Source organism: Protobothrops mucrosquamatus, unplaced genomic scaffold (genome assembly GCF_001527695.2).
Source record: "Protobothrops mucrosquamatus isolate PMUCROS unplaced genomic scaffold, P.Mucros_1.0 scaffold1544, whole genome shotgun sequence".
NCBI lineage: Eukaryota > Metazoa > Chordata > Lepidosauria > Squamata > Viperidae > Protobothrops > Protobothrops mucrosquamatus.
In genome coordinates, this window is record NW_015387714.1 from 54,867 (window position 1) to 78,936 (window position 24,070).

Sequence of the window (24,070 nt, forward strand, 5' to 3'; positions counted from 1 at the left end):
TGGAAGAGTACAAAGCTCCATTTACTTTTTCAATTTTTTCCTGTATTCCGGACATAGAAGACAAAACTGTGCAAGTATCGGAAAAGTTCAAAAATCATGTATGTCGACAGTGAGATGCAAATATATCTAATGGAAGGCAATAAACAAGCTGTTCCATGTCTACTACATATTTCCTACAAGATTTATCTTAAAGATCTGAGACTGAGTTCTTCAGAGTAAAAATATAGATATACCTCCAAATACATATACAGTAAATTGAGTTTTTCGTAATAGGAAATACTATATAGCCTGGAAAGATACATTGGACTTACCATGAAAGCTCTCTTAGCATACAGAAAATTCTACAGAATCTCCTTATCACTCCAGAGGCAAGGTTAGCCTAGAAAGAGTTCTGATGCAGCTTCCTGTGGGAGGGGATAGTTCCTTTTTCGCAGTTTCATAATGACAAACCAGAAAGAAAGCCCACAAAAGAACACTTGGGAAAATTAGGGATAAGGGAGACATGGTTAAACTACATACTGTACACTGGTCCCACATATTGATGGGCCCCCCAATGTGTATTTCTTCCTATTTTGTACTATAGAAATATCTATGTGGTTTGGCTACACCATTTCCTGTGTAAAAAGAGAACCTTCATGATTAAATCTCATGTAGTATTTTCCTGCATCTGAGAGAAGACATTCTATAATATTATAATACAATGTGCTATAGCTGTCTTTAAAGAGAACCTTTAGACAGGAGGCAATTCTAGAAATGCCTAGGTAAATGTCAAAGGTGATCAAGATAGTTGCATTCCTAGAGTAGAAGATCAGAATTCTCAATGAGGAAAGTTTATTCTGAATTTTGTAGCCTAATTTGAAATAAACTTCATTCATATTAAGATCACATTCAATAAAACTTAACAGCCTGATGACACTGTTGAAAGAAATCTGGAGGCTATCTTAGGTTCTGAAATCCACTGTCTTTACTCAGGTATATTTTGATGTCTTATCTGGTACCTGGTTTGTACCAATTCTTCTCTAGTTTTGTCTTGAGGTGGGGGAGAAAGAAGAATGAATCATTTCCTAATCCTTGCGAAAGACTGAATTTATCTTGGTTATGAAGGCTGTATCTAGGCACAAAGTGATAGCACTCACTGGATGATACAGAACTTCTTTTTGGCAGAAAGCTCACCTATTTTTGACATAGGCCCAACCAAGGTTGTATATCAAGTGCAGGAAATCACGAGTCAAGGTGGTTCAAATGAATACACATTTATGGTAGGCTAACACTTTCTACAAAATCTGAAGTACTATTGGTCAAAGCAACTTGGCAATAGATAAGAATCAATGGAATTCAAGATGTGCTGGACTTAGATCTCTTGTGGACGCAAAGGGATTCAAGACTGGTGACCTGTTTGACCTCTCCCTCGGTCTCACCCTAGTCATCTCCTACATTATAGCTACTTTCCATTAAGGATAATTTGTACAGTGGCTGAATGAGGCTCCGCCTAAAGTTTAATATTACCCGAAGGGCCATGATGGAAACTAGTGGGTATTGAGTGGTCTTAATAAGGAAGCCAATTTAAGAATCTCTTAATGTGTGGGTGGACCACATGATGCTTATTTTCCAGTTTGAAGACTGAGAAGGAATGCTTGGTTGCAGATCTTTCATCAAGGCCCTTGCATAAGAAGAGTAGGAGTATTAGTGTAATTCCCTTTCTTTGGTTCATCTGCAGTGCAATCCAATCCTATCCTTCCCTCAGCAGTGGAAGCACTGGTTGGTAGTCAAACAACAAAGTGTACTATCATGCCATTTGGGAGCAGACCCTTGCCTCAGCTCCAGCCATTGCGATTTGTGACTCTCCTGGCCCTGCATCTGAGTCACTAAACTGAAAACTGAGGGAAAAAAGAGAACAAAGAAAGAAGAGGTAAATATGAAGAGGGACTCTGCATTTCATGAATGGTTTGTGAAGGCAGCTGGCTCATATCCTCTCTGGAGCAAGGCTGGACTGGAATTGAGAAAAGAACTATCCTTTCCTATGAAAATCTACATTAGAATTCTAGCCCAATGTCTGGAGTGAATGGAACGAGGATACCCCGTAGAGCAGGGGTCCCCAACTCCCCAGTCCATGGACCGTCACAGGTCCGCGGCATGCCAGAAACCGGGCCACACAAACAAGCGAAGCCCCATCTGCGGGATGCAGGAAGCACACAAAACCATGGCCCTCCGGTCTACAGAAAAACCTCTCTCCACGGAACCAGTCCCTGGTGCCCAAAAGGTTGAGGGCTGCTGCAGTAGAGGATGTCCTGGCTCTGCTGTAGGAAAAAGGTAAATACTAAACAAGCAAGAAAACTTCAGCTCAATGTATTATGATGCCCAGTGCTCAACATCATGAAATTGGAAGGATTAACCATTTTTCCAACTGTAGAAAAATCTTTGCACCAAGGGCATCTGATCCTGCACCATTTAAAGTCAGAAGCTCAGCCAACAGAGCTCCAAAAACTGATTATGTACAGCTTGGCTTTTTGACCCATCAAGCAGGGTTATTTTGCTCCCTTCGTGTAAGTCAACTTATTTTGCTTATGTTGTTGAAGATTACAGACTACAAAAGTTTTTCTCAGGAAAAGATGACATATAATTATGCTGTATATGCATACGATCCAGATGACACAGAAATGAGATAAGTAATTTTAGACGTGCAGATGCTTAGAACTCTCAAACAAGCTTGTGTCATGAGCCAGCTGTCAGGAAAAGACAATAGGCTGTATAGATCATTCAAGCTAGCATTTGTTATTGTAGCATTGGGAATAACAAAAGATACTCTGCCCCAATGAAATATGCAAGCTAATGGATACAGCATTAGAAGGAATTAAAAATAACTGTACAATGTTATAACGTACATCCACTTTATATCTAAAGGTGAAGCAGCTGATTCCCAGCTATATTTTATTCTGTTGAATAATATTCTGTTGAATCATTCACTAGCATACAAAAACAAAATAAAACTGATCCAAAATTCAATCTGCGTCACAGATATGTAGTACAGATATCAATATGTAGTATTCTACATTCTAATTTTACTGGTGCATCTTATTATGTTGCACCATGGATACTAGTATAGTTTGTCAAATGTGTATGCTTTCCACCTTCCAGTATTTATTCCAGATTTGTTAGTTATAAATCCTTCTCATATATTTGAACCTGGATTCTCTCCATATTTATAACATGTTTAATATAGATATTAGGTGGTGAATCAAACACAGATTCAGTAATCTTCTGAAGATTATTTTTAAGTATAACCTTCTCTTGAAGGGTTTCTATAAACTGACTATATTTCCTAGGATATACAGTGGTATTTAAAAGTTCTGGCTTAACTAAACTATACAAACATGTATGTTTCTAATCCATTGAAACAAATTCTGTTGTTTTTGCTTTATTCAAGTTACTTCACACATAAGGTGATTTAAGTAACTCTGAACAATCATACTATTCTATTTATCCTTGGGAAAAGGATATATAGGTTGTAAGAATTGTACCAATTGTGTTTCTTCCAATTTTTCACTTCCAGTTAAGACAGTTTCAGTCCAGTTGTATGGAATAGATTTTATGTTATCTATTTTGCTCTAGCTTATTACTTATAGTATTTTCTTAGCACTTTAAGGGAGTAAATATTCAGAATATTTTAATTAAAAAGTAAGAGTGTAGCGCACCAAATGCTGGTGTCTGCTTGGTGTAATTTTGATGACAATTAAAAACAAGATATGCTATAATATCTGATATGACTCAAATTCTTTTTTTGGGTAGGGCTGCGAAACAATCTGAGCTTGAAACTTTCAAAACCCAGAAAAAAATGTTTTAAATATTCCCAGCTGGTTTCTTCTTATATTATTCTGAGATTCCCAATGTCCCACAGCTAGTTTAAAAAAAAACAAAAAACCACCAGACAGCCATAGAGAGTTGAAAAGGACACATTAGCAAATAAAGCATGCATTACATGTTCCATCTCTATTATCATTGGCTGGAATCATTTGAAAGGACTCAGTGAGGATGAGGGCGCATCAGTTACGCACATGTTCCAAGTCTCAGAAGCTCCATTTCAGACCCTAAGAAAAATAATGCTGCCTGCCTACTATGAAAATTCAGTAGTGCTTTTCAATTTGTTGGTATCAGGATTCAGATCAGGAACCCTATCCCTTACCCTGGAATTTCTGGATTGAGATGTTGTTTCCCCCACGTATTTTGTGTGTTTACTTTTCTTTTTTTAAATAGATTGCCAAATACAGAATGTATACTGTGCATAAACATCAGGAAGAAATCTCAACCCAATAGCTAAAGAAATGTATTTATGCAATTATATTGTTCATTGGTTGTGTTGCTTAACTGGTTCTATTACTGTTAATTCTTTGATGAGTTCATTTCTTTGGCTGTTTTAGCAAGTCAGATTCAGCCTGCAAAAACAGTGCTTAACATTTGCTATCATTGCGCTTTGCATTTCTAACACATATACATGGACTCAAGCAGAGGCTTGAGTATATTCCATGAAAGTATATTGAGGGTATTCCATGAAAGGAGCCAGCTATTCTCTTCTGACTCACTGCAAAAACATATATTGGCTTCACTTGAAAGCTATACCAATCATAATTTTTAACAAACTTATGTAAATAAGCACAGAATATGGCTTTTTTTTATAGTGTAGCTGTTTGGATCTGAAGCATAACAGGTGTTTTGGATCAGGCATGAGCACAGTGGCTGTATTTGTTAGGAACTACTTAAAAAAAAGGCATGCCTTTTCTTGGACTTTCATCTGTGGTAACCGCACATCCCTACAAAATGAAAGAGAAGAGCAAAGGAACCAACTTTCCTGAATAGTTTTGTGCGGTAAAATATTTTAATGTGTAATTCAATGGATTAAGATTCAAATCTGCTACAGAACCTTCAATCTCAAAAAACTACCTTAAATTCGAACTTGAGAGAAATGTGGGATTCTATAGAGAATACGATGCTCTGCTCCAGTTTTACTCAGTGATAGGGGCCCCCTTGGGACCAGCACTCAGCACAGCTATAAAAGGAAAGCAACTATTTCTGTACAAAATAGCTTGAAGAAAGCCCTGAAGGCCTAAGAAATCTAGGCAGCAGGAATTAAAAAAAGACCTTTTTTCTGGTCTTCATTTAGACTGACTATGGCTTTCACAGAGGATGAGAGGAAACATGGAGATAATATTCCCCCTTGTTCTTTTTCAATAGATGCTAAAAGCTGCCACAAATTGCCCCTTGCTGCAATTAGATTTGCCTTTTTGTTCATTTTATTTTGTTTTAAATCAGACTCAAGAATCCCTTTTCACTGGAGCCTAGAACAGAACAACCTCTCTCTTCTAACTTTTAATGAATTAAAATGGAAATATGTAAATTGGGTACAAGTCATTAGGATCATTATGTTTTATTATTTTCATAATAATCAAGGATTAGAGACTACCATGCTAACTGAAGTGTACAGGACACCAAGGGGCTCTGCCGCCACAATTCTGACAGATACTTTGGGTGCTGCTACTAAATAGCTGCAACCGTTGTTGTTGTATATGTTGTTCGTCCATCGATTTCGATGAAGACCTTGACATCTTGTGGATTGTGGGCCATCAACGGTGTGTCCGTAGATGGCTGATTAGACCGATGTTAGCACGGAATGTTCTGCCACATACTGAACAGAGAAATGTGGACACTGTTGCTTTAGCATTTGCAGCTCTGGCTTTACGGAGTGCTCGCTTCTCTTGTGCCAAGATTGTTGTTGTCTATATCAGAAAGTAAATTGCTACGGTTACTAGTCTGCCATCTTTTCAAAGCCACCAGAATCATCTTACCCTCTATCACGTTTATCTTTTTTTCCTGGGCAGGTGGGTATACTTGGCTATATCCACTTACTGTTTTTATTTTCTAAAAATTCTTATAAGATTTTGTGTAAATCAAGAGATAGGCTTGTTTTCAAGGAGACTTGACTTTCAACTTGAGTTCTGGGTACTTATAATCAATCATTCATGGGCATGCCACAATATTCAGAATATGCTGGTTTACCTCAGTTTTACCTCCTTATGCCATATTGCATTTGACAGTCTAATTCATGGCAAACCAAGATTATTCAGAAAATATGAGCAAATGGTAGGTTTGCTACCACATTACAACAGTATAATCTGGAGATTTTCTTGGACCCAGAATTGCTCATTCCCAATATAATAGGACTGTAACAAATTTGAGCTTGCAATCAATCTTTCTTATGCATATAGTGTTAAATACTGTCTATAGATTCATAAAACATAAGAATTACACTTTTATGTCATGGTAAATGAGAGATCCCTTGTATAAGCAGTTACCTTTCATAGAGCTTTGTCATTCAGCAGAAATGTCCAATTAGAGCTGATTTTCTACCATCCATTGAAGATACTATTGGGTTATCATATATTGCACACCTTCAAATCAAATGTAAGTGGATGCACAGATGGGGGTTTTTTTTCAGACAAAGAGAATACCTGGGGATTTTTACTAGTGCTGCTAACATCCAGATTTCTCCTAAGTGGCAACAAAGATATATTTTCTTCCTTTTACCCCTGTCCATCCTAAATAATGAGTATAGCCCTGCAGGTGAATAAATGCAGTAATTAGGCTGAAGGAAAACATTTGCCTTAGGTCTGCACCAGCTTGCATTAACCTTCTCCAAACCCATCAAGCAAAGAGAATCAGCAACAGTGAGGTGACTGAGGTGAAGGAAAATGTACCTCAAGTAGCCTAATTCCTTATTTCTGGTCTTCAAAGCTGAAAGAGCATAGTCTTCATAAAACATCAGAGAACTGAGCTCTACAAACGTGTATTGAAATAAATTAGTTTCTCCCTTGATGTGGATTGTGTTTCATTCAGCCTACAGTATTTCCATTTCTGATATGGGTTGCTGGTATGCTGCTCTCAACTGTCAAAATTTACCGATTGTAGCATAACTATGTAATCCTTATCCCTGGCAGGATAAATACAGTATGTAATCAACACATTTGTGATGTTCATGTCTTCCAAGGGGATACACCTATTTCAGGCAGAACAATCGTGTGGAGGAGGACCAACTTGAAATGTCAAAAAACGTGACACCTCAAAATAAGATAGCAAGTACTTATGTACCATCACTGAAGAGAGCACAAAAAACTGAGAAAAAGAATTTCAAATTGTTAATGAAGTGCTATATTTTGTTTCATGAAGCAGAATTCTGACAGTCTCAGTAGTCAACAAGCTTTCTCTCACTGTCCTAGTATACACACAGAGACACATACACACATTTGAACTGCCACAGCTCAGATGTCAAAATCAGCACAACCACTAGATGGCAGCAAAAGCTCCAAAACATCTAATTCTGCTGCCAACTAGTGGTCACACATACCCACATACTTTTTTTTTTAATAAAACAGTTCTGAACTTTAAGTACCAGGGGTGCTGAAAATCTAAAGGCTGCAATGCAGTGAGTCGTGTAACCTTGACATAGCAACATAGCAAAGATTTCCAGAAATACTACTGCTGCATAATAACATTTCGTAGAATCTCATTAGCTGGATGAATGGATGCCAATGGTAAACAAACCACTGAGAAAGTATTAATTCATATGTCGGATACAAAACAACAAAACAAAAGCTCAAAATAAACAAAACAAAAACCTAAAACAAGTGAAACAAAAACCAGGAATTTAAAGGATTATAAGAAGACAGCTGAACAAGAATTGGACTTAAGCCATCAAAGAGCCAGCAGGTTTCAGACATCCTTTCTATTTTAAAAGGGAACTGACTGGAGAAACTGCTCTGATTGGAAACCAAGCCTTATATTGAAAACCTGCAATGCAGCTTAACACGTCCAGTCTCAGCATGACATCAACCCTTTGAAGCAAATGAACAGTTGACCATTTGTTTGGAGAAGCCAACCAATTATCTCAGGGGCAGACAGTATATAGTTCATGGGCTGCATACGTCCCCAGCATAATAACACCATACTACCAAATTGTAACCAATGTTTGATAATGCCATCCCAGCTTAAAATAAGCATTGGAATGGGAGTGGCATTTCCACCCTTAAACTGCACTCTCCCAGGGTCCAAATCACACCAGTGATATTTGACAATTTTGCAACTGAATTTGATTCTGAAATTTGAAAAACCGCATCTGCATTTTCCAAAAATGTCACACATCACCAGCTGCCTGTGGCTTTCCACCTACTTGGAAGAGTAAGCTGCACAATCCAGGAAAGTTGACCATCCCAGCCTTAGCTAAAGCAGCTACTCCTGGATAGCAAAACTCTCCATGGGAGAAAAATCTTTTATTTTTTCTTTGGTTTTGTAAAATTAAGTTTCCAAAACGTAACTGCATGGCCTCTACTAACCTTACAATGTCAACAACAAACCAGGTCGATCTGCCTTGGTGAGAAAAAGCATCACTCAAGCATTACCAACCCAATGAGGTATTATAAACACAGTTTCTGAATAACTGTTTCCAGCCCTCTTGTGCTTTTAGTTTAAGTTTGGATGGTGGGGACAATACTTACAAAAATGTGAATTCTTACTTATAAGGGCCTCTTGCTCCGATACGATATTCCCAATGGGGACAGACTGAAATTTTCAGAATTTGGAGAGAATCTTATGACGTTTCTTAAGTAGTAAGCATTTTAGACCCTGTAGAGTTCTGAAACATTCTCTTTTCTTCTAATTTCATTAAAAATAACATTCCTGAGTTTTTGTATTTTGCCTCTAAATTTGATAGCATAATCCGAAAAATTTAGAGAAGTCACAAAATCACATGGCCACTACTACTATAAATTAATTCCTTGAAAATCGACTCTAAAGAAACGAATTACCCCCTTTGGGGTAGCTTCTGGATGAATTTGGAAACATATATTGCTACGCATATAAAGAAATAACCTCAAGATTTCTTTACACTGAATTGCTTCAATGTATTCTGGCCCAGATGCTTCGTTCACGTATCTTGAAATAATTGTAGGGTGGGCAGAAGGAGATTCTTTGAAAATTATTCACAATCAGAAGCTTTTTTTTGTCTTCTTCACAAAGACACTCAGTGAAGGAAAGAAGAGTGTGCCTGGCTTAGATTTTAAGCTTGCCACTGAGTCCTTTAAGTAATACAGCTGAAAGAACAATTATTTGCTTCTGCAGCTTTGGAAACTACATCACATTGACATGCCAGCTTAAAATATTATATATTAATACTGGTTTTAATCATCTGGTAAACAAAACTGACTTTATATTGGTACTTCAAGTTCCAGTTCACTGATATCCAATGATGCAGACAAATTCTTATAATAATAATAATGTTGGAAGGGACCTTGGAGGTCATCTAGTTCAACCCTCTGATCAGGCAGGAAACCCTATACCATTTCAGACAAATGGCTGTCCGGTCTCTTCTTTAAAACTTTCAGTGTTGGAGCATTCACAGCTTCTGGAGGCAGGTTGTTCCACTGATTAATTGTTCTGTCAGGAAATTTCTCCTTAGTTCTAGGTTGCTTCTCTCTTTGGTTAATTTTCATCCATTACTTCTTGTCTTGCCTTCAGGTGCTTTGGAGAACAGCTTAACTCCCTCTTCTTTGTGGCAGCCCCTGAGATATTGGAAGACTTTTATCATGTCACCCCTTGTCCTTCTTCATTAAACTAGACATACCCAATTCCAGCAGCCGTTCCTTATATGTTTTAGCCTCCAGTCCCCTAGTCATCTTGGTTGCTCTTCTCTGTACTTTTTCTACAGTCTCAACATCTTTTTTACATTGTGGTAACCAAAACTGGATGCAATATTCCAAGTGTGGCCTTACCAAGGCATTGTAAAGTGGTATTAACATTTCACGTGATTCTTAGGGCAGGTGTGACAAATTGTTTATCCTTTTCCCAGTTTGGCTTCTTGATGATGATGTTATCCATTCAGTTGAATCCAACTCTTGGTGATTCTATGGGCCAGATCTCTCCATGTTTTCCAATTTTTATTTCTTTTGAGTTTTTCTATGTTCTGGCAGGTGCCAGTTTTAATAGTGTGCAGCCACTGTGTTCTTTGATGGCCTGGTTTTCTTTTACCCCTAACTCTTCCAAACATAATTGCTTTCTCCAATAAACTCCCCCGCAATTTATGGCCAAAGTAAGTGAGATGCAGTTTCATGATTTTGCCTTCTAGTGACATGTCTGGTGTTATGCGTTCCAGTACTTGCTTGTTAGTCATGTTTGCTATCCAAGGAATACACAGGAGCCTACTCCAGCACCACAGGAGCCTACTCCAGCCTACTCCAGCACCATAGCTCAAACAAATCTTCCTGTCTTGCTTTTTTAACTTTCACAACCATAGGTAGCTACGGGGAACACAACAGAGCAAAGTAATTTACATTTGGTTGCCAGGTTGATGTCCTTCCTTTCCATATTCGGCTCATGTTCATCTTTGCTGTGAGATCCAGTGCAATCTGACATTTTATTTATGTGCTACATTCATTTCTTTGAGCTATCTGTAATCCTAGGAAAGTGAATTTTTCCACACATTCCACTCTTCACCATCAATTACTAGTTTGATGTTTCTCTTCCTTGTAGTGGTCATGAGCTTGGTCATTTTGATGTTCAGGAAGAGATCAAAATTCTCGCTTTCTTCTTTGATTCTCTTGATCAGATGTTCCAGGCCTTCTTTGGTTTCTAAGAGGAGAGTTGTATTGTCAGAATATCAAAGATTGTTGATGTTTCTTCCAATTTTTACCCCCATTTTTGATTCTTCACAATCTAGCTTCCTCATTATCATTTTGGCATACAGGTGGAATAAGAAAGGGAGAGAATGCAACCTTGTTGCACTCCTTTCTCTATCTTAAACCAATTGGTGTCTCCATATAGTGTTTGCACAGTGGCTTCCTCATTTGTGTACAATGATTGCACCCAACTTGACCAGATGTGCTGGTACCCCCAGGTCTTATAGCTTTTCATGATCAACACAATCAAAGGCTTTCTTGTAGTCAATGAAGTACATGTAAATGATCCTTTGATATTCATTAGATTTTTCCATGATCCAGTGCAGAGTTGCAATATGATCGTAGATGCCATGATCCCTTTGAAAGCCAGCTTGGACATTTGATAGTTCCCTTTTGATGGCTGGTGGTAGACAGCCCTTTTGATGGCTGGTGGTAGATGGCTGGTGGTATATAATTTTAAGCAGAACCTTCCTTATGTGAGGGATGAGAGCAATTGTGCGATAATTGGAGTAATCTTTAGAGTCACCCTTTTTTGGCAGTGGAATGAATACTGAGCGTTTCCAAACCTGTGGCTACGTGTTAGCTTCCAGATTTTCTCGCACAGGTCTTTAATGACATTGGGTGGTACAGGTCTAAGTAATTCTGCAGGGATAGTGTCAACACCTGGAGTCTTGTTGTTTGGCAGTTGGTTCATCACCCATATGATCTCTTCCTCAAGGATGGTCGATTCTATTTCTACTTCTCTTTCCTCATCACCCTGAGGCTGGGCTCCTTTGCTACCTGCATACAGTTCTTCTGTACATTCTTGCCATATGTTCTTGATGCCTTCTTAGTCAGACGATTCTTTCCCTTGCTTGTTTTTAATGATACCTTTACAAGCAATAAATGATGTTCGGATCTTTTTCATTTGCATAAATGCATTCCTGGTGTGACCCTTCATGTAGGCTGCTTCAAGTTGTTTATACTGCTCATCCCAGTTAACTTCATTACCTTTCCTTGCTGCCCTCTGGAAAGCTGCACTCAGCTTTCTTCTTTAATTAATTTAATTATTAATTAATTAATTAATTAGGCTTCTTAACAGATGATAAGGAAAGAAGAGACAGTTAGTTGCAGGAATTTATGATGCCTCCTTGAGTGACAGAGCAATTGCAGCACTAATGACAGTTCTGAAAAAAAATCTAATTTAGGTTTAGAAGTAGGCAACTCTAGGCCATTTATTTACATATCTTTCTTATACAATATAAGATCCTTGAGTAAATGGTTAGTGACCAACTCCAGGACTATTCAAAGTATATTATTTTCTAGATCCATGTCTACTTGAATTTGGTCAAAAACTCTCTTCATCAACCCTGCTGGCTAATTAGAGATTTCCATAGTTAAAAAATATAACAGTAAATTATTAAAATGTGGAATGCCAAAAATAAGAGTTTTAATCTCCAAACTAAAATAGCTGTTAATATTTATTCCACAATAACTAAGAGACTACAAATATTACTGCTGGTACTTAGATTTTATCAAAGGCTTAGTTCAATTGTAGTTGTTCACAGATGAATTCAATCAACATCAGCTGTTGCTTGCCTTGGCTTCTTACATGGGATAAGATGAAGATTAATTGGCAGTGGCAGATAGGTTTATTTCAGGCAATCCACAAAGAACAGACTCTTGTTTTATTCTGCCACAGAGAGAACTTTTTTTTTAATGCAGCTACAGTAACGAAACAAGGCAAAAATTCTTCTATTACAAGGCAACAGATTTAACCTTGTTCTTTTTTTAAAAAAATAAATTTTATTAGTTTTTTAACTCTTACAACAAAGTGCTCGGGACACACCGTGGTGCTGGGGTAGTCAAATATCCAACAATAAATCCATATAAAATAACCCAAGTAAATACATTAAATATTCCCTCTCTATTTCCCTCAAATAATATAATATATTTAAAATAATCCATTTCTATATTAAATTTCTATAAATTCTAATCCTGTTTTTAAACTTTATTAATTTACAATTACCATAATCCATTTTAACCTTAAATAAACATATTATCACTTCGGGTAGATTTAACCTTGTTCTTGATAAACAGTTTTGTTTTAGGGTAGAAACCTACTCTATTCCTAGAAGCTTGAATTAAAAAAGATTAAGTTGCAGGTGATCACAAATACCTTTGTTCGGAAAACCTGAAACACAGAGTAGACAATAGCAGTTTAGAGTATTTGATGTAAAGCAGCATTTTTCGTTGTTTTAAGGTTGAAGTGAAGAATTTTTTTAAACAGAATTTTTCACCCTCTTTAGTTAATTATTAGAAAACATATATGGATGCCCATTTTATATGCCATAATCTTGGACAGCTTACAGCAAGTACAATAAAACCATGTAAAAAAATTAAAAACCTAAAACAAACAAAATCTCAAAAGGCATGGCCTTGGCACTCTTAAACAACACTTCCGAATAATAACAATCACTGGGCTCCAGCTTCACTGGATCCCAACTCTTGGAAGAAGAGCTAATTTTTGAAGGCCTACTGGAAGATTAATGGCCTGCCGGTGCAGGGAGGGTTGTTCTACAACAGTGTTTCTCAACCTTGACCATTTTAAGGCATGTGGACTTCAACTCCCAGAATTCCACAGCCAGCATTGCTGGCTGTGGAATTCTGGGAGTTGAAGTCCACATGCCTTAAAATGGTCAAGGTTGAGAAACACTGTTCTACAAGATAGGGACCACTACTGAGCAGGCATACTACATTTTTTACAGAAGGCACTTGAAGCATGCCCATCTATCTAGTGAAATAAGCAGATACCCTCGCAGAGAGGCGATCCGACAAATAAGCTGGTACCATGTCATTTAGGGCTTCAAAGGTGACAACCAGTACCAGAAAAATTGGAAGCAATGCTGCAAACCAGATGGCACTGACACCGTGCACCTGCTACATTCTGGACCAGTTGCTATTTCCTGAAGTTCATCAAAGGAGGCCCCATACAGAGTGTGCTTGCAGTGTTCTCATCACTGGGAAGTGGAAAGGCCACGAGTGACTGTGAGCAAGGCCTCTTAGTCTATAAATGGGCTCAACTGGCACAAAATGGATCTGTGCAAATGCCCCCCCCCACAGCTACAGCATTCTCAAGCAGGATCGTAAGTCCAAGAGGATCCCAAAGTTGTGCATCAACTCTGTCAGGAAAGTGCTATCCCACTGAGAGTTGGGGAGGGGGGGGGGTTACTACTTTCCAGTGAAATTCTCTTGTCGTGTTCCTGCTTTGGCTTGCAAACCAGTGGTCATAGTAGTTGGCTACAAAATCCAGCCAATAAACCAAAAGGACTGGTCATTCAAAGAATATAATACTATTTCTAATTCTCAACATTCTATTTCCCATGAATACCAATTATCCTCCTACATCACAAATATCTTATAACAACAGTGGCTGAATTTATTATTGTAGCACTGGATGGTTTTTTGTTATTGAAATTGGGCAGAATTTTGGAATGGGAAATAAAACAATACCGTACTATGCAATATTCCCTTGTATCATGGTTTTCAAGGCACTAGGACACTGGCAATTTTCTAATGTATCCTGCAGGGCATTAACCAAGTGCCGATACAGCAGCGTGATAAATAATTCATGCTAGTTGGCAAACAGCCGACACAAAGCAATGAGCATAAAGATCTTAACTTTACTGCCAGGAGTTGTGCATTCAGCAACTGGAGAAATGGGGAGGAGGAGGAGGAGGAGGAGGAGGAGGAGGAGGAGGAGGAAGAAGAAGAAGAAGAAGAAGAAGAAGAAGAAGAAGAAGAAGAAGAAGAAGAAGAAGAAGAAGAAGAAGAAGAAGAAGAAGAAGAAGAAGAAGAAGAAGAAGAAGAAGAAGAAGAAGAAGAAGAAGAAGAAGAAGAAGAAGAAGAAGAATTCCTGCTATAGTTAGCATCATTTGTGAAAGACTTTAGGGTTAACAAGTAGCTTTCCTAAATTCTGTAAATAGTTTGATTTTCTGCAAATAATCTTCTAAATAACCCAAACCTCTTACATAAGAGAACCAAACCATCCACAAGATACTACAAGGATAAATGCTGGGCTCAAACACACCAGAACAACACATACATATCTTGACATGTGCCATGATTCACAGCTTTCTGCATTTCACTTCACCATACTGGAAGCATTTGCACCAGTCATGGTAATAAATCTCTCTACTCTGGAAATTAAATTCTGCATTCACGCAGCTAGCTAACAGAATGAGCTTCTCAAACTTAACATGGCTAGATAAGTTATTGCCAACAAGGAATTATATATATACACAGAAAATCAACCTGCTGCATAAAGAAGGAGTTAAGCTGCTTGTAAGGGAGGGAAAGAGGAAGAGTCTCAGGGCCTTTTTCCTCCCTCTTTTTTAAGCCAAAAGATAGTTGGTCATTCTTTTCTGAATCTTGAGAGTCAGACCATCTGTTCCATATTTACACAGCAATTCTTTCTGGCCTAAGAACTGCTGGTTTCCTTCTTGCCAGTTTCAGCCTTTATATAAGCTAATGCTATGGGTCTAAATGCAGGGAAATGCTTAGTGCCATGATACAGCACAAGGTAAATTCTACTACTGACCTTTTGTTTTTATATCCTGCACTTACACTAGAATGATCGATAAAAAAGCACAACGGCACTCCTCAATTTAAAGACAGAACAAGAAAAAAAGATGGAGGGGAAAATGGAAACAAAGATAAAGGGGGTTATTTTTAATGTGGTAAGGACTTTAGTTTTTCCCTCTGGCATCTGTGACAGAGCTATTGAATGATAGTTGCAAATAAAGTGAAACCTAGTAAATCTAGTTTTCCTGATGGCCTTCCTTTCTTACTGTAATAGTAAAATATCTGATGACTAATGGCTGCAAGAAAGGTAAAACCCAGTGCATACTAGATCACAGAAAATAGGAAGGTAAAGGCTAGCCTATTAAGGTTGCTTTCTTATAAACTGAATGCCAACTACATTGCGCATGCTAAAATTATTGAAATATTTATCCATTCTATATCTATTAGCTTTTGTTTTTAAAAACTATTTTATAATTACTATTGCTCATACAACTCCTTTGCAAACAGCAATAAACAGACTGCTTACTACAATAATAGCCTTCTAAGATGCCAGATGTAACATACATTTAAAGAAGAGTTGGGAGAGCAGGAAAAATAGCTTGGGAGAGCAGGAATAGTTGGGAGAGCAGGAAAAATAGATCTTTGTCTTCAAAATCCCAAATAAATACATTCTTTACAGGATTCTTACTGTTCAGAAACTGTAATTCTCCTACTGCAAAGAATGGAAAAAATATCTGTCCTCTGTTTTCCAGTGATGAAAAACAAGCAAAACTGTAAATCTCCATCCTCTCCCACTTGCTTTGGCTTTTCCTTTGAACATTTTGTTTAGAAAAAATAACACTTTCAATTATACCTGATTTTTTTTTTTAATCAGGAAACTTTCATGTGAAACTAGAGATTTTCCAAGATGTCTCTCCTGCATGATACCCCATTCCGCCCTCACATGTAACACTAACCACCATTACAGGGAGTAGAATTTCTAAATCACATATGGAAAATTACTAGCAAATCCCCTGCCATTCACAGCTCAGATACTGGGGCACTAGGAAGAGTGTTAAAGCCAGATAGTTGGCAAGACAGTTTTCATTCTTAACTGTTCATTGTTTATTTGGTCATTTGTTACTCAGAATTCTGATTAGAGAGGCTGATATGTTACAACAAAAAGAGGAATTGGGACACATCCTCTTTTTTCAGGGGCCTTTGGATTTGGCCTGCCAGTCTAGATTCTCTCAGAGGACCAAGCTTATTTAGCAGACTCTCAAAGACTGCTACAGGACAATATAAACCAAACTCAAATTGTTACATCCATCTTCTGCCTTGGAATGTTTTCATATTTGGTTGCTCTAGGGGGTATATAATTTCTTTTCTTTCTCTCTATCTGAATTCTCTTTCCTCCTTTAAAGTACTGCAAGCATACAGAGAACAGACTGAAGCACTACCCAAAGTATAAATTTATTCTTTTCCAGAAAAACTTTGGGGGAAGGGTTTGTTAAAGATCTTATAAGCTTGGCACATTTTCAGTGTATGGCTGAATGCCTGTATCAGGCTCTGCAAATCCAAGCCAGTTCCCACATTAACCGTTCTCAGGGCCAAGGAAGCACAAGAACCTGTCTGTTTGACCCATCTAACTCCTCTATAAAAGCTCCCCCGTTAGCCTGTGGATAATTCAGGTGAGCTAACATATGGGGACATAAGGAACCCAAACTATTTGCTGAAAAAGACACAGAGATGCAGATCAAAGCCAAAACCATCCCAAATGCTGAAGGACAAGTGGCTAGAGAAGATTCTGCCCTACTACTAACACAGTGGGATGTAGAAGTTTAGCAAAGGTGTGATGGCAACCAAGGCATCCAATTTCCTGCCAGCAAGCTCCCCCTGTGTAGGTCACTAGAGTTTAGTAGGGATTATGAGAAACTTTGCAGGAAGACATTGTTTCTGTTACCATCCATAGGCAAAATGGGGGAGGGGGAGAAAGGATGGCGCTTGAACAAAAACGGCCTTGATTTTGAAAAGCCAAGAAATGTTATTTGCCTGAGCAAATTCATTTTAGGTTAATGAAGCAGGCTGTACTTTCTTCCACCCCTTTTTTCCAACTCTGTCTTGGACAAAAGCCAGTGAGAGAAACTGACTCAGATGCTGGGAACCAGGGGAAATTGTTGCCTTTTGTCCAAAGGGACCTTCAAAAGATTTGCAATTGTGTAGGAGAAGAGAACTGGTCATACAGTTGATTCATCCCTCCCAAGAATCCCTGCCAAAGTATCAGGAACTAAACTGGCACATTACAGGCTAATGAAGCAGGCTGTGTCCATGTTACAATAAGATAAGAGAAAATTTCCAACTAGGCCATCTGAACCCACCACCCAGCGCACCCATTTAGTGGAACTGATTATAGTGGGGTGCATTTAGTACCAGGAGGCGCTTAGTTGAACTAGAATTACATTCATTGATGATTGGAACAGGGATTAGTGCATGAATTAAAAGCAAATTCACTAAGTGAGAGCAAGCATCACAGCTTGCAATACTTGGTATTACCTCTCAGACTAGAGCAGGGGTGTCAAACTGCCGGCCCGCGGGCCGGTTTCATCATACCGGAGCCGCGCCCACCCCATTGCCGGCAATGGCGAAAAAGCTCCAATACTTCATGTGACATCACATGACGTCGCAAGTTTGACATGCCTGGACTAGAGATTCTGGACATTTCATCATCCTCTCTAGGGAATCCTGATAGATGGGATTATAAATTTCTAAGTGAATGATCAGCACTCCTGCTGAACTACAATTCCTAGGTTTCTTTGGGGAAAATTAAGACAATTATAATGAGACACAAAAAGTTTATAATACAGGACTGTCTGAAAAAAAATGTTATGATGCAAGACATTGTTCCTGGAACAGTACCTATGAGCAGGTGATATGTGGAACATGTTGTCAATTAATGATTACAATGTGAACGAGGTGTTTGGTTTCTTTCGTTCTGCCTTCATGGAAGAAGGGAGAAAACAAGGAAAAATTAACAGGTAAAACAGCTTTTTGTACATGATTTAATTGCATGTATAGCTTATTACTCCCTTTAGTCATTTTACAGTAATTATAGCAATCTCTGTTATTTAATCCCCAATATGATACTATATTCAGATATAACAATTTGAATTCTGGAACACAGGATTCACAGCCAATAATTATCAGCAATTATAACTATGAATGGTGGGTGATGGAAAGAGCTCTTCCTCCACAAAGAATGGAAAATAATCAGCTAATTTTTAACTCATCCTTAAATTATCTAATTATGGGGGAACAGAAGGTTGATGAAATTTATAGACCCTACCAAATTATTTAGAGAGGACAATATGGAAAAAGGGCAGTGAAGAACTCTAAATGGATTTCTACAAACAAGAGGATCAGGCATAAGGTCCTTAACTCTCTGTGTTCAAACAGAGGCTTGATAATAATGTATCAGGAGTGCTTTAATTTAGATTCCTGCACTCAGCAGGAGATTAGGTTGATGGTTCCTTCCAATTCTAGATGAGGCTTACTATAAACAGCACTGAATGATGCACATTATAGCATAGTACTAATAATTTTTTTAAAAGCCTAAATTCATACATATACTAATGGCAAATCGTCTAAGAGAGACTGACTAGGAAAGAGATCTTCTGATAGGGATGGAAGCTTGATGAAAACTTTTAATTAAACTGTTCTGGAAAAGACAATTTTCATCTTGAGAATCATTAGAAAGGATTTTTTTTTAAAATGTCATCATAATGAGTCATATTTGGAATACTATGGACAGTTCTGTCCAACAAACAAAAACAAAGAAGTGGTGAAATCATTTTCCTATGGAAAAAATTGCCAAAATTAAGCTTCTTTGCTTAGAAAAGAAAGAGGTATAAAATTGGACAAGTCATTGAAAAAAATAAAAATAAGTTCTTCTTCCCATCATTAAGTCAGAACTTCACAGCATGTAAGTCAGTGTTTCTCAACCTTGACAATTTTAAGGCATGTGGACTTCGACTCCCAGAATTCCACAGCCAGCATTGCTGGCTGTGGAATTCTGGGAGTTGAAGTCCACATGCCTTAAAATTGTCAAGGTTGAGAAACACTGATGTAAGTGAATGGGAACATGGTTCCCCAGAAACCATCATACTTGGGAGTCCTGCTTACCAGGTGTTGCAAGATATCTGCTCTATGACAAAGAGTAACAATATCCTATCAATCAGTGAAGTATAGTGCTTTCTCTTGACTATCAGTCTATCCTAATATAAGTGTTGTCCTCCCTAGAGAAGAACTGTTTCACAAAGTAGGCCATATGAACCTATCCAATTTTGCAATCCTACTTTGTATTTAATTAAACCCTGCCATTACTACGAGGCTGATGTTTTCAGTACTGTATCAATTTTCCAATAGAAAGGGTAGTAAAGTATCTGAATCCTGATTTAGATTTCTTTTAAACCATTTTAGCAATTTTTAACCAATGGGTATATACTGTACTGAATTCTGTTAGGCCACACAGAGAGGACTGGCTTCAACCAAGGTCACCTCTGACTTTTCACATTAATGGATGGCATTTCTTGAATGCAAGCTGATTTAGTCACACAAGGAGAAATACTCCAGTCACTCATTGTAAACTAAAAGACAGAAGCCTGGAGAAAAGAATCATGGGAAGGCTCTTTGTAAATCACTCAGTCTTCTAAAGTTAAAGTGGTTTAAAAAATTCATAAATAAAACAAGCTTAAGCATACTTTGGCTAAGGAAGAAGCATGGAAAACAACTTGAGATTTAGAACTGCTTGACACAGCAGCAGGGAAACTGGTGTTTAATCAAAACATAGCTAAGGCCAAGAGGTGTCTGAGATAACAAAGAGAGAAACAAGGAAGCCTTCATTGCTGCCCTTCACTGTTCCCAGCTGCAGCAGCAGCAGCCTGGGGTTTACATCACTGTTGGGCTTGAGCAGCATTCATAGTGGCTATGAGATAAAAGTAAATTTACAGTTATGTTATCAGGTCTGCTTCTTGACCAGATACCTGGTGAATCAAATGTAATCTGTGAAAATATGAACACCTGCTGTACTTTTAGAAAATGACGTTGAAAGTGAACATCATGTGATCGGAGCAGGAGCCAGTAGCAATGAAGCAGCCACCACTTTCCCAAATTTCATCCCTTGGGAGTCATGGATCCTAGACACATGGACACATTCTGTAAGTCAGCCCATTTAAGGTACCTTGGTTCAAAACTGTTGCCTATGATTTCATCCAGTTAAAGGTCATGACAACAAGAATTTCAGTAGTATCTCGATATGCCCTAAGATTCAAAACAGCACATTAAAGCAAAGTTGAGGAAATCATATCAATGTTTCTAAGTGCAGTATCCCTCATGGACAAATTATAAGACATTTGTTAATTAGTTGAAAACTACTTTGCATTCAATCATCCTGCTTAAATTCCCTCCTGTCACGTCCAAATTAAATAACAGCAGCCAAGGGAATTTAAATAGAGTCTTTGTTCCTGTTTTAGCATGGAAACAAGGAGTAGGGTTAAACAGATGAAGGTAGCTTTTCAAAAAGTCAGTCAACTTATTTGTTGTTGGTTAGCAAATTGCATGCTGTTATGTCTTGCTGCTTCTTTTGTATGAAGTAGTGGCAATCAGGAGAAAAAAAGCCTTTGAAATGTGAATTTATAAAAGATAATTTATAAAAGATAACTTGAATGAGTCCTTCAGAGAAAAAAAGATTGGGAAATTGCAAATGTCATCTAGGAAATTGGAATATTCTAGAATACATATGCAATGAGAAGTATTTCCTACCTAAATTAATTACACTAGAAAAGATTAAGGGAAAATGCAGGACCGGCTTAAAAAATTGTACAGTACATGGATTGACAAAAATAGTTTTGGACAGTAATATCAAAGAAGCAAACAGCATTGATCGTTACCGATATCTGCACACAAAGAAACAGCTTTGCTTAATGCACTCCACAAATAACTATTTCCCTTCTCAAAATGGAAGATCACTCCATTCTAAGACATACATAATAAATTTCAAGACACACCTTTCAAATGATTTTTCATTAAGAAGCCACACATTTTGGCTGACCTGACTAGCTAATCAGCCTAATTTTATTTATGAACAACACTGATTTCTTCTTTGTCTCTTCCTCTTCTTTGTAGGAGTCATAATAAGCCTGAATCCACAAAGCAATTTACAGGTATTTTGAATATAGTACTATGAAATATAATATAAAGGCAGAGATAAGAATGAATTATTGTTTAGGGAAAGATGATTAAATATATCAACCTTTCTTCAAAATATGAAAGATTTCTATTGTTAAATTAGCTATTGAAAGATTGAATACATGAACTAGATTTCTAAACAATATTGCAAAGGTACTTGGTTTTTGCTCAGTTTTCTAATCCATTGCTTTCTGAATCCATGTACTTTTGATTTAGTTCGAAAATTTGCTAATTTTGGCTCAGTGTGGGAATCAGGCCTAACAACTGATTTATTACATTATAATAATCAAGTATATCAAAATTGTACCTCAAGGTTTGTTTACTGTCTTGTTGTTCTTTAATACCGATAACAGCATATCTTTGAAATAGAACATGTCTCTAATTATTTCATACTATTCTGAAATTGTATTTCCTATATGTGTACAGACAAATCCAAGGACCAAGGACTACAGTATAATCATACTGTTTTCTTCCAAGTGGCATCCATAAAGTGGAATGGAAAACAGTGGATTCCCCTCATCTCCCAATACATCATTCACTTGCAGCTACTTAAGCACAAAATCGCAGGAATGGACAACTTATGAAAATCAAGCTCTGATTAACAGATTGTCAACATTAGCCAATTGCCAGTCAGAGCCAATATATAGCAAAGATATTATAAGAAATGAGTATCCATAGCAAACTGTCTGCTTGTACAACAACAGCCATTCAGAAAAGTTGTAGCTTAGCCTTGCAGTGAAGTCACCAGAACAGCTTCTCAAAATCAGAAGCAGGCAGATGTAGCAATCCGAGGCACTTTGTATTCAAAGAAGAATCTCACTCTCTCTCACACACACACAAATACAGACACTAAAAGAACCCCATTGCTTCTCTCACCTCCATCGCAGAAAGGATTCAAAGCTTTGAGCATTGAGAAGTACAAGCAGTTCTTCTCTGTTTTTCCAGACAATATTCTGTATCCAAGATGAATGTGGAAATACTAAACAGGCACACAAGAGCCTTGGCAGACACATGAGCTCTCATTCTCACTTCTCAAGCGCCCAACATGAAGCCCTTTTTTACACACACACACACACACACACACACACACACACACACACATGCAATATAGCGTTACAGGGCATCAGTTTCTGGTTTCAGTTCCATTTTGTGAAAAGCAAATCAGTCTCCAGGCAAGAGGCTGAAAAAGTTTATACTGCAGGGTAGAACAGCATAAAGCACTCCATGCATTTCTGAATTGCAACTCTCAATAGCTGCACAAATCATGAAGGATGCCTTGAATTCTAGTTCAAAAACATATGGAATACTACAGGTCACCTTTCTCTATTCTACAGCTATTAAACTCTCATGGTCCCACAAGTTCAAACCAATACAACAAAATACAGCCAGTCTTTGACTTACAACAAAATACAGCCAGTCTTTGACTTACAAATAGTTGTTTAGCAACTGTTCAAAGTTACGATGGAGCTCTCTGGGCGTAATTACGACCCAGCTCTGACATCCAGCTACATCCTGTGCAGTCATATGTCTGCATAGTGGATGCTCAGCAACCAGCCCACATTTACAACTGCTTGCCGCGTCCCACAAACACGTGACCACATTTTATAATGGTTTTGCTGAAAAATCAGCATTTACTTCTGATTTTTGGCAAAACCGGCCCATAGGGAACCATTGATTCACTTAACGGCCATGTTGTTTGCTTTATGTTGGCTGAGTTCACTTAATGATCATCACAAAAAAGGTCATAAAAAGGGTGAATCACATGGGTGATCCAACTTACAACTGTCACGACTTACAACCATGATGGGCAGGCTCCATTACAGTCATAAGTTGAGCACTACCTATAAAACATACATTCATACAGATAGTGCCCTCCAAGAATTGTTGGGTGGCAAGGTATCTCGCAGTTTGGGCTGGGATGTATTACTGGAAGCTGAACATGTATAAACCCAATCTAGACAGTAGCCACTGTGACCAGAAACTCCCAATTCTAGGCATACCCTTGTGTGAATCTACATGTGCTTGCAAAACTATATACATATGTCTAGAGTCTTGTAGATTTTCTCAGGTGAAAAAAATGTACAAGTAAAATTTTGTTGTAAACAGTTTTGGGAAACAGAGAGTATACATAGGAAATGAACAATATTTCAGTCTCAAGTTTTTGAGATATGCAGGCAGACTAATATACTTAGATGGATCGGTGGCTATAAAGATATAATTTGGGAGCTCGCTCTTTGTAACCTAAAAATTATTCACATCAGCTAAATGTGCCTATGCCAAACTACATTTTAGGTTTTGCTCTATGTTAAAAATTCTGCATTTTCTTCTATTTAGACACAAAGACAGCTTTAATCCGTTACTAAGGAAGTAATTTGAGGCTCCTGGGACATGAGAAGCAAGAACTGCATAAACATTTTCAAAGAAATATTTGCATTATTCTGTTAAGAGAAAAAAAATAAGTCAAATAACATTGCATCTGTAAAATCTAATTTATCAGGGTTGGACCAGAGTCTGGATGCAATAAATTAATCAAAAGAAGCCATGGAAAGAAAGAAAGAAAGAAAGAAAGA